A 16602-nucleotide genomic window follows, 5' to 3' on the forward strand; every position below is an offset into this window, starting at 1 on the left:
CAGTTGCAACAGAATATAGGATGAGAAGGTAAAAACTCATGATATTGTCTAATGGAGCTATTTATCTCTGGTACATGATGAACATTTGGACAATTTTTTTTTTTTTTTTTTTTTTTTGAGACAGAGTCTCACTCTGTCGCCAGGCACCAGGCTGGAGTGCAGTGGCATATTCTTGGCTCATTGCAACCTCTGCCTCCCAGGTTCAGGCAATTCTTCTGCCTCAGCCTCCTGAGTAGCTGGGACTATAGGCGCATGCCACTATACCCAGCTAATTTTTGTATTTTTAGTAGAGACGGGGTTTCACCATGTTGGCCAGGATGGTCTTGATCTCTTGACCTCGTGATCCACCTGCCTCAGCCTCCCAAAGTGCTGGGATTACAAGCTTGAGCCACCGTGCCCAGCCTGGACAATTTGTTTTTAACAGCTCTGGGCACCATGTCAGACACCTCTTTTGCATGCTTGAGGATCTGGTCTCCATTTGCTCTTGAAGAACCTTACAGTGAGGCCTGATACAGGATATGTTATTAAGTGTGGAATCACCGCTAATCTACACTTGCTTTTCCTCTGGGATTTTTTAGGCTCAATCTTTCTGACTCTCTGCACTTGTGGATGAACGTGCCTCTAACACAAACCTGATTGTAAGTAGCATTGCCTGTAGTCAGGAGTTGGCTGGGCACACAGGAAAGTTGAAAGAAGGATGTACCAGGCTTTCTTCAGCTCTCCCTACCAAGGCAATACATGCAGCTGGAATCAGGTTCATTAATACCAATGAGAAATATTGGGTTTAGTCTATTTTCCAATTCACTTAGCTTTCTTTTAAAAAAAAATTAAGAGGTTTATCTTTGTCACAGGGTGTGTCTGTCATGATTAATCAGATATATCGAATGGGCAAATGGTTTAATAGTTACTGCAATTTGTCACATCAGACATGGCTTATCATGCATTATTAATACTTAAATATAAAATTAGTTAAACTGGGTCTGGCTTCTGTTCAAGAGAGTTATGTGTTGGCAGTAGCAAGTGTGAAAGAATGCTCAAAGGGATGGTTTAACCAATCTTGCCATATCCTTTCCATTTTAGTATCAGGATGTCCTTATATGATAGTTAAGTTGAGGAAATCTTTATTCAGCAGGAGGTCAAACAGCCATCCCATTGAGAGGCAAATGTTTCAGACTTCATTAACATGGAGTCCCAACAGGTCATATAATCTAGAAAGGTATAGTTCTTTTTTTTTTTTTTTTTTTTTTTTTTTTTTTCAAAGCAAGATGAAAGTTCAGAGATATATTTATTTTATTTTATTTTATTTATTTATTTTTAATGTGTCAATGGGACCACACTTTTTTTTTGAGATTTGGGTAGAATCCTTCCTTTCCCCTTTCTCCTCTCCTTCTTTTATTTTTATATTTAAAAATTTTTTTTGTATTGTACTTTAGGTTCTGGGGTACATGTGCAGATCATGCAGGATTGTTGCATAGGTACACATACGGCAATGTGGTTTGCTGCCTCCATCCCCCCACCACCTACATCTGGCATTTCTCCCCATGTTATCCCTCCCTGACCTCCCCACCGCCCCCCAATGTCCATCCCTTGCCCTCCCCCAACAGACCCCAGTGTGTGATGCTCCCCTCCCTGTGTCCATGTGTTCTCATTGTTCAACACCCGCCTATGAGTGAGAACATGCAATGTTTGATTTTCTGTTCTTATATCAGTTTACAGATATTGAGAATGATGGTTTACAGATTCATCCATATCCCTACAAAGGACATGAACTCATTGTTCTTTATATGGCTGCATAGTATTCCATGGTGTATATGTGCCACATTTTCCTTGTCCCGTCTATCATGAATGGACATTTGGGTTGGTTCCAGGTCTTTGCTATTGTAAACAGTGCCGCTATGAACATACATGTGCATGTGTCTTTATAATAGAATGCTTTATAATCCTTTGGGTATACACCCAGTAATGGGATTGCTGGGTCAAATGGAATTTCTATTTCTAGTTGTTTGAGGAATCTCCACACTGTCTTCTACAATATATTTATTTTTAATGCATTTTATTTGCAAACGCTAACATATTTATTTTGGCACTTGTACTCTTTTTCTAAATTCAGTAAACATACAGTTATATCTTTAAACATAGAGAACAAACTTTGATAGCTGCTTTATAACTAGATATAATTATAAAGCAAATAGGAGTCCTGTTCATGTCTACATGTTAGTGTCTACATGTTAGTGTCTACAAAATAGCAATGGTTTTCTTTGAGGAATATGTGGAGATCAGGTCTTTTCTGTTTCTCCTCAGTCAAGAAAAGGCTTCAGTCTTGTATGTTTATCAGTAATACCCACTTGGTTGATTCCTCAGGTGTTTATTCCAATAAAAGAGAGAAAACCTTATCTCAAGATAATACAAACTTAATTGAGGTAATTGTTGCTGCCTCATATTTGCAAGTCAGATATGACCTCCTATTCCAACTGCTTACTTCAATCCATTCTAAAGCCATTAGATGGCCATTTCTAAGAAGGATACTAGTGATTAGTCAGTCCAATAATCACTTAGAATTTAACTTGCAAACTCCAACCCATTTCAAGCCAACCAGTTTTATACTTTTCATATCTCTTGAAAACTGAATTCTTACATATATTTTCATGAACAGTTGTATTCTCATATAATTATTTGGCAAAATCCGTTTCTAAGATATTGATTAGTATATGTTCATGACTATTTTTTTTTCCTTCAATTTGTATTGAAAACGCATTATACAATTAGAGTCCTACTAGGTACAGCAAGATATTTAGAATTCTCAGATGAGAGCCAGGTCTGTGGCGAGATCACAATATACTTGAAAAGATTAAAATATCCAGATGGAATAAACTTATAGTTTGGGACATGTTCATGCTATGTTCTTTAGAAATTTGAAAAAGATGGGCGAAGGCTGAGAATGTTGGCTAAGCCCTTGTGAAAGAGTTTGAATTTGAGCTTGAACAGGAGAAGGATGGCTGGGATTTAGATGGATGAAGGGTTAAGAAGGAGAATACTAAGTAAGAAGAACAATATGATGAAAGGCTTTTGGTTATAAGTATGGTATATGTTGCACAACATGAGACTATTAACTTGATTTGTTTAGAAGGAAAGGGCCTTAGGTAGATAGGATTAGGTCAGATGACAGAAGACTTTTGAAAAGTGTAGACAGAGTTAGATTTTATATACAAATTGATTTGGAACTCCTCAAAATTCTGTTTGCTTCCAGAAAGTTGGCATGTTACAAGTAGGTATTCACCCAGCAGCAGTCTAAGGAGTCAATTTTGAGATATAAACTCATGTTTGTATCCACTTGATATGTGGATTCTAAGCTTAACAGCCTGAAATATTACTTTTTAAAGTACCTCCCTTATATACAGCAGCCACTAACATGGTTAAGAACTTCTTATATTCTGTGAAAAAGATGTAGAATCATGATAGGTTAGTACAAGCAATAATCACTGAGTATTTGCAAATTATCAGGAGTAAAACAATATTTTTTATCTGAATCTTTTCAAAATTTATCTATGAAACTCCAAAAGTCATATAGTTAGGCCCTCCCATCCATAAAGCCTACAAAACCTTGGCCATAATATTTTTTACATAATCACTACTGATTGGACTTGCCTCATAGACCTGATGCATTCTTTGTGAATTAGCATAAGCAAAAGTGAAATATCTCTCTGGGAGTTATGTCAGCAAAATACATTTGCTATTTAATATGGTAGATTTTATGTCAGTTAGAAAGCAACTGGATTATCTTCTTTATAATATATTCTCAATGTACTTCATTTTGCTTGTAGTGATGATATAAAAAATAATATCCATAGCATACATATTCATATTTTCAAGTGGTATTTTGAAGCCTTTGATACATGCAGTCAGTTAATCTTTCTTTTATAACTTGTATACAAATTCACATTCAGTCTTCTTCATGTGATATTTTCATGGCTAGAATTCTACCTCTCATAAATGATGGTACCTTTCCCAATGAGATTCTGTTTTCTATAGAATTACTTTCAATAATAATTATTTTTTATTCAATCAGAAACCTATACAATTTCGGATTAAATTCCCAAGGCAAAATAATTTAGTAAGCCCAGCTAATATTAGTAGGGTTATTTTAATCCCATTGAAACTTTTTAGTGATGTGAAACATTTATATCATTTAGTGGCTATCCCATTGCTATAGCTCAGTTTCAAAAGAATTTCTTAAATTAATAGTAGAACCATAGACAGTTAGAAGCAGCATTAGGCTTCATTTCTTTCCGGGTTCTCTGACAGGTGGGGAGCACCACAAAATGTTTGATATGCATTTTATTTATTCCTGTTGAAGCATGTAAGTATCTTTAGGATAGATGTAATGATGTGACCAGTTTACCTCTGTCCTGAACACTTCCTGCTACATTTACCTAGGTGTTTCACACCTTGCTGTCACCTTCTGAAGGTATTTTTGTCTGTATCTCTATAGATTTTCCTCTGTGTTTAAGCGATTAAAAAAAAATTGGGCTAAGAGTGGGTGAAAGATCTCCAAAGTAATTTCTGAAATTTAAAAATATGGAGACTCTTCTTGGATCAGAAAATAACTAGGGTGGCAATTTAACATACTTTTCACTAAACTAGATTTACTTGGTGTTTTCTGTGTGCATAATTCATTGCCATCCATTGCCAATTTATATAGAGAGAAAACTTCAGAAAGTGGAATTTTATTAACATTGCACCTGTGATCTAAATTTAAGCAAGATCTTGAGGAGGATGCAAAATGTTTGAATGAATCATTTCTTTTTGTTATTTAAAAAAAATGTTACTATGTATAAAACCTCAATACTACCTGGAATTTCTTTAAGTGAAAAATTCTACTCACCTGTAATCACACCTGGATGTACTGGATAGAACGCTCTGAGGGATTCCTGGGATGCCTGGCATTTGTTTAGTTTGTGTGTTTGGACTTAGATCCATTAGGATGGGATGCTTCTGATACTTGAAATGCCTTCAAAGGACTAAAGCTTTTGCAGTGTGCCTAGGACTTGTTTATCCTCTGAGTTTTATTTTGGAGAAACTCTAATTCATTTTCAAGGAGGAGCGTCGAAGGATTGTGTTTGTATGTGTGATTGTAGCTGGTTCACTCTAGAAGCACAGGCACAGACTAGCAGAGAGGAACAGAGATGGCCTGAGCCACAGGAGAGACTAGTTTTCAGTTCTAGTCATACAGTGTCTTCAGAAAAGTGGGCATAGGATTCTGCTCTCCACTATTCAATTCTGATCACCAGACACTGTTCTTACTTCCCACACCAATACATCAATTGAATGCAAAAGAAAAAGCAAAAAAAAAAAAAAAAATGCTCCTAGTGCTAAGAAAAGTGAGATGGCAAGAAGACGATGAGGCATTGGGAAAGACATTGGTTCCAGAAATTGGATTCTAGGCATGTAGTGCCAGGATGGAGGACTTTTATTTAATTTTATAGAAAAATGTTCGGGTTATTTTACACTGAGATGTGAAATCTCATTTGCAGCTAAGCCCCGGAGGGAGTGAAAAGAACGAGGAGAGCTCATAAAGACAAACGTAATAGGATTAATAAGAAAAAGGCCGAAGACATAAGCCTTTATTGTAGGAACTCAGTGCTACATTTTAGCATTGATGAAGGGTGAAATGTCGATACTTATCCAAACAGTTGTGCCTTCAGGGCACAAAAACTGAAGGATGATGCCTTCATAGACTCATGCTTCTTGGGTAGGTTATATGCTCTTCTCAAATAAGGGGGCCACTCCGATAGAACAAGGAGAGACCATCACAATGTGGCAGCAGTTCCTGAACCCTCATTCACATAAATAATTCTCAGAATGTATTTTATATAATTAAAGCAAAGTTTAGGGTTGAACAATAATGCATTGAATTAAGGATTGGAAAATCATTTGATAATCAAGGGCCTGAATGATAAATTATTTGTTTATATATTTACAGCTCGAATAATACCAAATAGACTTCTTAATCTAGAGAGTCAATTCATATGAGAATTCAAAGTCACTCATGAACATGATTAGAATATAAGGTGGTAATCAAATTGCTCCATAGTTGCTTTGTTTTTTTCTTTTCTAAAGGTTGATTGCCACAAAATAATTTAGGCTAAAACTGTGTCTGCTGAGGCCATTTAAGTAGCTGTATCAAAGGAACATCATCGAGTTATTTCAGCTGCACACTGGTGCCTATTGTCAGGGTAGTATTTGCAGCACATGTTTTGTAACTAGATAATGATGATATTAACTTTGGGCCAAAAGAAAATGAAGCCCTTGGGGGGTAATTTTAATCCCCAAAGGGCTTCATTCATTTTTCTAATTTGTGGTGCTGAAGTGATTGTTTTTCAGCATTATTTTGCTAATAAGTGTATTTTTAAAGTATTGTTTTTGATGCAATATTAATGCTAATAAATTGATAGAAGTATAGCTATCAGGTGAAATAGTTTGACTATTATATATACGATAATCATACAACCGTGGTTTAGAAATAGTGCTGAAGTGTCCTCTCATGCCCAGCACTATTGGTGCACTCATGGCACTTTTCGTATTTATCATAATAGATATATACGATGATTACAGAAATATAAACTATATGTAGATATATATAAATTCTAGAACATGGAAATGTACACTTTGGTTTAAAGCAGCAACATATGTAGGACGCTTTTTTAGTTTACATATTTTTTATTTACATATTACATATTTTTTAATTTACATATTGTTAAATGTAAACATTTAGAAGTTTGTTTTTGACAGTCTGATAAAAATATCCATTCCTCCCTATGCATAAGTAACACCAATATACTTTTCTTCTTTCATCAGGTTATCTTCATGAGGTGGTAGGATGGCCAAATCTTTTTTCCCTGTTTAATTCAACAATGTATTTCTGACCAAGAAACTTATATGTAAATATAAGAATACCTTCTTTTAATGTATAACAGATTTCTTCAAATAGCAATACCTGATACTGACATATCTATTAACAAGATAGTTTTGCAAAGGTGACACAGATTTTAATTTAGTTAATAGGAGTTCCCATTCATAAGACTTCAAGGTATAAAATAGAATTCCTTTTGAGAAAGGTGGACACTTAATCTTTTAAATCACTTTAAAGGAGTTTGTTTAAGAAGAGACTATCCTGATGGGTCACATTTCTCAAGTCTGTATTTATTGTGGCTATCACTGTGATCATGACTATTTTTGTCTTCATCACCATTATCACGTTCAGCAAAATCCCTGTCTTCACGTTGTAGAGCTCCTGATTTAAAATGTTCCTCGTGTACATCGCCAAATATATTAGGACCAAAATATTCAGTTTGGCTGTTTCTTGTGAAGCTGTTTGGCCTCACATGCAGATGCTGGATCCAATATTTTGAGGATCCACCATGTGCTGGGTTCTAAATGAATCCCAGCCAATGTGAAGTACTGGATGTTCTAGCCCTATCATGTTAACACACACGTCACTTATAGCCTTAATTTTACAACTCTTCTCACTGGCTGATACTTCTTGAAGATATGAAAATGAGATATGACCAAAATTTGTCCATTTTTGTTTGAGTGGGTCATCAGTAGAGACATGCAAATGGCAAGGTCCTGTAAACACCAGCTACACTGGTGCCTGGACTGCCTTAATGAGCCAACTGGAATAACTATATCCAATTCAAATGGGGACACAGGGTTGAGGGCTAGACTCTTGCCAAATCATGTTACTCCCAGCTCTCCAATTTTGTTGCATTTTTATTTGTACTTCCCCTTCAACACTCGACAGTGATTACTCAGTGCACTTCTCCTGGAAATGCTTTTCTTCTGTCCCTTTATGAGAAAAAACAAAACAAAAAAAAATCCTTTGATCTTTTCTTTTTTTCCTGCCTTTTTCTCAACACTTCAGGACTAGCATTAATAGTTCTAGGGAGAGAATGGTTCTTTTCTTATTTGTATAAAGGACTCATTGAGAAATGGATAATAGACCTGGTGACAAGCAAGAGAAAATGCAATTGGGTGCCTGAAGGAAGGAGTGAATATCTACCCTCATCTATCACCACTGATTAGCTGCAGTGTGAGAGAGGCAGAGACAGAGACACAGAGAGATCGGAAATAACAAATGGATTTTGGAGAGAGGCTGGGCTTCGCTGCCTGTTTTTTCTGGATTATCAATCATCTCCGGTGTGGCTGATAGGTGGCTCTGTCACTCCTACCTCCATCCCACCCACCAGAAAATCTGTAACTGTGACAGGCCTTCCCCTGTTCACAGTTCTTTCAGTAGCAATAGTAGATTCAGCTCCTGCACAAAATATCTGAGAATCGGTGTCTTATTGTGTGATGTTTCTATTCTGATTTACCTTAGAAACGTGTGCTAACGTGATTCCCATCCATTTGTTCAGGCTGTGGCCTTGCCAGTCCCTCCTTGGGGTGGATGCTGGCAGCATGCTTGTCATGTTTATCGTGCAAGCACAATGATAGGCCGACATTACATAAAACATTTACAGGAGGTGGGGTAGGGGTTGGGAGGGTCCATAAAACTGTTGAAGCCATCCAAGTGTGAAATGGAAAGATGAAGAAAGTGTTTTCCCAGAGCCATTTATATCTGTCATCTGTTCTGGGTCTCACTTGTAATGTGTTTCCTGTTCAGTCCCTTCCTCCCACCTTTGCTACTTAGGCTTTATCTTCCTCTGGGAAAACGTATCTGGAGAGGCACAGTTGTAAAGAGACTGACATCTTTGTATACAACAAAAACTTTTGTAGCAAAGTGTTCTGTTGACGTTGTACACTCTCCAAGGAATTTACTGGCTAGGCATTCATTTGAGCATGAACATGTGAGTGGTTACCAAATCACACGATTTGTCTTTTGAAATGTGTATGAGAGAGAACATGTGTGCTACTGTTCTATCCTGGCTATGTTTGCTATGAAAGAAAATCACAGCACTTTCTACCACTCTATAAAGACACTGCTCATTTTCTTCACCCTGATCCTTGGTTCAGTTTCCATTTTTCTCTAAATTATAGAGAACAGAAACCTTAATCTCACAGATATTGATATGAGTTCTCAATCTGCACAGGCTAACTCTTGAGTGTTGATTAGCTGTTTGTGTATTTTGTATTTGTCCTTACTGAGATTTTTTTCTGCTCAAGACTGGGATGAGCTTCAGTGAAGAGGAAGAAGAGGTACTAACACTCTGTGCTTCTATTAGTCAGACAATGACTCATAGGATTTCTACTTCTTATCTTTTGATCCTTGCAGGACCAGTGTGAATTGGGCATCATTAGTCTATCTTATACATATAGAAAGTGAATCCTGGACACGAACTGAAGAGACTGCAAATGGTCTCTTCCTAGTTTTTCTACTGACTCTTCTGTTATACAATGATGGCTTGATTATCTGCTATTCCCTTGGGCTCCTCAAGCATGATGTGCCCATATTAATGCTCAGCTATCCCTTTGGAAGACACTCAGTGGCCCATGTCTTTGGATGCACCTTCATGAACTTCAAATTTAACCCTCAATCTCCTCTCACCTCAAGTGATTAAAAGATAAGACTATAATACAGCAAGAATACAGCTTAAATGAGTAAACTAGAATATATACATAGAACTGATTATTATAGATTCTTATGTCATTATTCTAATAATATTATTGCTCATATTATGAAAATTTTGGGGGGGAATAGAATTATTTTGAGAATCACAAAGAAAACTTATTATTTTAAAGTCATCCTTTATTTTTAGATCCAAATAGTGTTACCCAAGTTGACCACTCTTGGTTTATTCAAGACTTGATTCAAAATCACATTTTTCTCATTGTAAGAACATTCTGGATATGAAAGTTCAGGAGTTCTGGGGTACATAGCCTGGTTCAGCCATTTACCAGTTGTGTAGTCTTGTGTCTTTTGGTTAATATCTCTGATTCCCAGTTTTCTCAGCTGCAAAATGGGGATAGTGATGCATACGGTTCTATAAAAACTAAACTGTTGACTACCCAGACCACGTCCACCATGCGAGCACAGATCCTCACTCTCACCACTCTGCCGCTTGTCCACACCTGCCACCAGCTCACCACGAAGGAGGATATGGCTGCACTCATTGTGGACAGCAGCTCCACCATGTACAAGGCCGGATTCATGGGTGATGATGTCCCGGGCCATCTTTCCCTCCATCGTGGGGTGCCCCAGGCACCAGGGCATGATGTTGGGCCTGAGTCAGAGGGACTCCTATGTGGGTGACAAGGCCCAGAGCAAAATAGGGATCCTGACCCTGAAATACCCCACTGAGCACAGCATTGTCACCAACTGGGATGACATGGAGAAGATCTGGTACCATACCTTCTACCACAAGCTGCGTGTGGCTCCTGAGGAACACCCTGCACTGCTGACCAAGGCCCCCCTGAACCCCAAGGCCAACTTCTAGAAGATGACTCAGATCAAGTTTGAGACTTTCAACACACCAGCCATGTACATGGCCATCTTGGCTGTGCTGTCTCTGTGCACCTCTGGCCGTACCACTGGCATCATGATGGACTCCAGTGATGGGGTCACCCACACTGAACCCATCTACGAGGGGTATGCCCTCCCCCATGGCATCCTGCATCTGGACTTGGGACCTGACTGATTACCTCATGAAAATCCACACCTAGCGTGGCTACAGCTTCACCACCATGGCTGAGTTGGAAATCCTGTGTGACATCAAGGAGAAGCTTTGTTACATCACCCTGGACTTCAAGCAGGAAATGGCCACAGCGGCCTCCAGCTCCTCCCTAGAGAAGAACTATGATCTGCTGGATGGCCAGGTCATCACCACTGGCAATGAGCAGTTCTGCTGCCCCAAGGCATGCTTCCAGCCTTCCTTCCTGGGCATGGAATCATTTGGCATCTATGAAACTACCTTCAACACTATCATGAAGTGTGACATGGACATCCGCAAAGACCTGTTTATCAACACAGTGCTGTCTGGTCGCACTCCCATTTACCCTGGCATTGCTGACAGGGTGAAGAAGGAGATCACCACCCTGGCATACAGCACGATGAAGATCAAGATCATTGCTCCTCCCAAGTGCAAGTACTCCATGTGGATCGGCAGCTCCATCCTGGCCTCACTATCCATCTTCCAGCAGATGTGGATAAGGAAGCAGGAGTGCAATGAGTCTGGCCCCTCCATCGTCCACTGCAAATGCTTCTAGGTGGGCTGTGACTTAGCTGCGTTACACTCTTTCTTGACAAAACCTAACTTGCACAGAATACAAGATGAGATTGACATGGCTTTATTTGTTTTTTGCTTTGTTTTGTTTTGTTTTGCTTTTTTGGCTTGACTCAGGATTTAAAAAACTGAAATGGTGAAGGTGACAGTAGTCGGTCAGAGGGAGCATCCCCCAAAGTTCTACAATGTGGCCTAGGATTTTGATTGGACAGTGTTCTTTTTTTAATAGTCATTCCAAATATCGTGAGATACATTGTTACAGGAAGTCCCTTGCCCTCCCAAAAGCCAACCCCACTTCTCTCTAAGGAGAATGACCCAGTACTCTCCCACATCCATACAGGGGAGGTAATAGCATTGCTTTCATGTAAATTATGTAATGCAAAAAAATTTTTAATCTTTGCCTTAATGCTTTTTTATTTTGTTTTATTTTGAAAGATTTTAGCCTTTGTTAGCTAAAATGGCTGCTCCATTTTTGTCCCCCAACTTGAGATGTATGAAGGCTTTTGGTCTCCCTGGGAGTGGTGGAGGCAGCCAGCACTTACCTGTACACTGACTTGAGACCAGTTGAATAAAAGTGCACACACACACACACACACACACACGAAGAAAATTAAAATGTTAAATTATGATTTAATATCTATTAAGCACTTAGCATAATACCTACTATATTTAGGGGTTAAGTAAAGTCATGATAGTTTATTTACTTTAAAAATATGATTTCAAAAAATCACTAAAAATTCCAAAGACTGTCTACTATATTATTTAAATCAATATCAAAAGAGAAATGTAAAATGGTCTAATTACTTTTATAATGATACAACACGAGCATATTATAAAGGATTATGATTTGGTTAGGGAGATATGTGCCTTGTTAAAAATTCAGTTCTATTATTTATAGCCAGTTAGACTCACCAAGCATATGTTGGGTGGGCAATAAAGAATGGTGCACTGAAGTTATGGTCTGTCAATACATTTAAAGTAAGATTGACTAGAAAATTTGAAACATATATACAAAGAACATGAGAATGATAAGTGTATATAATTATTATTTCTAATACCTTATACATTTTTACAGTTTTATAATCAGTATATCCATTTTTAAATGAAAAACCCTTGAAGACAAGTAACATTTATTTCTATGCATGGTGTCTTGCATGGAACACACTGTGGCTATATTTGAGTAAGACTTCTATTCTGGCCACTCATCTGAATCAATGTCTTTCTATGGTTATCCTTAAAGATGTCTGGATATATTAATCCTTTCAACAACCACACTAGATTAATGGACAAGTAATTAGTTAATGTACACTCTTCTTGCCTATAGTCATTAAGAAATAGGGTAAATCTAACCTTTGCCCACATATTTCTTAGAGAATGCACCCTGCTTTAAGGAAGCCCAATATAAAACACCTTAAATTTGCAAGTAAATCAAGGGCCAACGTTTATTTTTTTAAAGGATGTCCATATGGTGTTTAGAAAGAATACTTCTAGGAATATGGTAACAGTGTTGAAGTGAGAAATGTTTGTGTTATTAAACTGCATCATTGTAACAGCCATTGTTACACATCTCTGTGGCACTAACTCCTAATCGACACACTATAATTTTATTCACTCCTCGATTATGAAAGGATATTTTTAAATCAATATGGTTGGCATATATAGGTGTATACTTGGTTTCTCATATGAATTTTATTTCTCTGATTGGAGGGCCAAAATAAACTAACAGAAAAATGCCTTTCACAGATGAAGTCCAGTAAAGAGGACATCTGTCCTTGCGGGCTTAGTTTCCCTGCCTGAAACTGTGCTAGTCTTTGGAGCTGTTGTGTGCATTCTTAGAATGTGCAGTAGTGATGGGCGCTGAGAACTCACTCCTTACTCAACTTTGCCAACTTATGTGGAGCCATCATAAGGTCGTCAAGAGGAATCGTACCGATAATCACTAGAAAATAAAATCCTTGATTCTGGGTCAACCCAGAAACCAAGAGAAGGTGACCATTGACTATGGTTGTGGTGTGCTTAGCTGTATACCAGGACCACTAGAAACTTTAAAATCACATATGTGACTCATGTGTGGCCTGAATTATACTTATTTTGGTCAGTACTATTCAGAGTCAGACCAACTTAGATTCAAATACAGCTTGTGCCATTTACTAGTGAATTTAGGCAAAAATTCTTAAAAATCAGGGCATCAGTTTCCAACATACCACAAAAAAGAAGGATAAATTCATATCTTATAAGACAATTTGAGAACTGAGTTAAAATAAAATATGAACCCAGCAGATGCCAGGGAAAAAGATAATATTCAATAAATGTTATCTCCTTCTCACATCCATCCCCTTCATACGTACATATATGAATACAGATAAGAATATATATATATTATATGTATGTGTATTTTAGTCTTCAAGGACAACCAGAATACTCTTTTTAAAAATCCAGTTCTTGGCCAGGTGTGGTACCTCATGTCTGTAATCCCAGCACTTTAGGAGACCAAGGCGGGTGGATCACTTGAGGTTAGGGGTTCAAGACCAGCCTGACAACATGGTAAAACCCATCTCTATCAAATGATACAAAAATTAGCTGGGCATGGTGGTGTGCACTTGTAGTCCTTGCTACTCAGGAAGCTGAGGTGGGAGAATCACTGAGCTCAGGAGGCAGAGGTTGCAGTGAGTGGAGATCATGCTACTATACTCTAGCCTGGGCAACAGAGTGAGATCCTGTATCAAAATAAATAATAAAATAAAATAAAACTCCTGTTATTTTAAAGAGCTTTTTTCAAATACAGGCTGTCGCTCAATAGTCATATCATTTGTGGTAATGTATATGTACATACTAGTAAGGGGTAAATAATACCTACTTCCCAGAGTTGTTCTGTGAGTTAGAAATGATCCTTGTAAAACACCTAGCCTATTACCTGACATTGGTACTTAATATATTGCATATACCGTCATCATTTATGTCATTATCATTAACAATCATCATCATTATCACCATTATCATTATCACTAAACAAAGCAGCTGGTAACTGCACATATATTTTATATATATATATATAAAATATATATTATATATGTATATTAATATATAATATATATATATTTTATATATATATATATAGCTCGCTGTTCCCTTTTGCTGTCTGATTTACTGGGAAGACGGTTTAATTCTACCACAGCCTTAATTTGCCTATGCATAAACGAGGTGATACCTTTTTAAGAGGCAAAAAGAAAGAGTGCGTCAGCTGAGTGGCAGTCACGTGGTGGGCATTTTAATCGGTCTCTTCCTAAGTTTCTGTGTCTTTTTCACCATCATCTGGTAGCAAAACTCATTCAGTCCTTTCCTCTTGTTTCCTTTCTCTCTCCCCTCTTTCTTAGATAGTGTTTGCCACGTTTCCACGTTCCTCTTTCCTGAGCTGAGAGATCTTTCCCTCTTTTCGGCACATAGAACAAACACATTTGCCTCCAGTCCTCTAGGTAGCTAATTAACATAACATGCTCTAAGGTTGTGTGTGTGTGTGTGTGTGTGTGTGTGTGTGTGCGTGTGTTTTTAACTTATGACTTGCTATTGTTTTTCCTAGCTCTGACTTGGCAACTATATTTATTTGAAAAAAAAAATGTGCTATGATTTGCTTTTCTAATTTTCAGAGAGCTCCTCTAGTTACAAGGGGGTTGGATTTTCCAGTGGCTGGTGCCAGCAAGCTGGGACTGCACACAGAGCTCTGTGCTAGGCAAGGAAATACTTCATTAGACTTGTATTCCATGAAGACATTTTTGCTTCTTAACGCCTGTGATTTTAATTAAAACCTGGAAAGTAAAGAATCTTCTAGGTGTATTAATGCTTTCATTTCCATTAGGACAGTGTAGTTTATAAACACTATCTGGGTTTATAAATTAGTCCTCATGTGAATAATAAGTACACAATGTCACATAGAAAGCAAAACTCTGCCAGCCCATCTGTTCTCTCACTCTTTTTTCTTCGATTGTTGTTTTCCTCTTTGGAGAATCGTGGAGGAATGGTCCTTGATTTCTTTTATCTCTATCTATCTCTGATATCCTTTAACCATGTCTCATAGGACTGCGTATGCTAAAACCAGATTTTATTCTGGGTTGATAGAAGGGGGCTTTGGTAGTTCATTTGTATGTAAATCTAAAGTAAAAGTAAATAAAAATTCAACCATTAAATTCACTTGGGGGACAAAATTTTCTTTTTCTATAAATCTTGATTTCTTAGAACATTTAAGCTTTTCAGAATACAAAAGTGTATAGGTATACACACACGCACACACACACACACACACAAATGCTTACACGTGTTTATATTACTAAAGTAGAGAGGTTACCAGACGCAATTACTTTATGTACAGTGCTTAATTAATGGGTTATCATTTTCCTTCATATACATGAAGAAATGTAACCAGATAAACAATTATGGAATTATAGTTAAGATTCTGACAAAAATACATAAAATTAGTATTATGTGAAATTTCTGTTTATGCAAAAACAAATGATCAATATTATTTATTTCAGTAAAAGCTTTCAATTAGAGAAAATTATATAGGGGTCAAAATAAACCAGGAACTGGACATAAGTCAGTTCTGTAGATATATTGGTCTCTGGAATCCTTTTTGAAAACAGGGCGATATAAATTATAAATAAATGTAGACATATTTAAAGAAGTAAGTATTCTATGGGGAGGAATAAACTCCTAGAACTGCTTTTTATTGATTAGAGACTTAGGTGGCTTCTATTCCCTAAGCACTCAGGAGTCTGACTGCTTCCAGAGCTTGGAAGAATTGACTTTAAGGGTGTATATACTTTCTGCAGGTACTTGCTGAGAACTCAGCCTCGGGTGGGCTATGAAAACTCTTTGGTTGAGATCATTTTCAACTGGTGTTTGTATCTTATCTGTTTGAAATAATTGACACAAAGAAGTGACCCTTTTATGAGGGTTATGACATCTGGGTACCCACATGGGTTACCGATGTCACATGTGGGGCCAGGGCTCTCTCCTCTTAACGCTGTGTTGTGTGTCTGTCCATTTCTTTTTGCATAGACAGTTAAGGTCCAGGCTCATTTATCTGTGTCTCATAAGCATAGAAGTATCATATCTGGGAGGGTCATTGGCACTCTCTGCATATGCATGGCGCAAACTGACAGATCAGAACACTGCTAATAGGCACATCTGTGGTGAAATGTGCCAAAACTGAACATGTTTCCCCATAACAAAATGTGCATTGCACAACAAACATATGTATGGCAGTGTGATTTAAAATCCCTACAAACTGTAAATACAAAATACCAAATTATAATACTATATACATTTATTATCAGAAAACTTATGTGGAACTTTTATTCACCAAAGAATAAACATCTTAGAAGTACTA

General features: G+C 37.4%; 1 long non-coding RNA gene and 1 pseudogene across 1 annotated transcript in view; both read left to right on the forward strand.

Annotated features, from left to right (window-relative positions):
- The window catches only part of LOC141585361 (uncharacterized), a 381268-nt gene that overhangs the window by 192289 nt on the left and 172377 nt on the right, over positions 1–16602 (forward strand). The window lies entirely within an intron of this gene.
- LOC141585360 (actin, cytoplasmic 1-like) overlaps positions 1393–16602 on the forward strand; it is a 451127-nt pseudogene continuing 435917 nt past the window's right edge.

Source organism: Saimiri boliviensis, chromosome 8 (genome assembly GCF_048565385.1).
Source record: "Saimiri boliviensis isolate mSaiBol1 chromosome 8, mSaiBol1.pri, whole genome shotgun sequence".
Classification (NCBI taxonomy): domain Eukaryota; kingdom Metazoa; phylum Chordata; class Mammalia; order Primates; family Cebidae; genus Saimiri; species Saimiri boliviensis.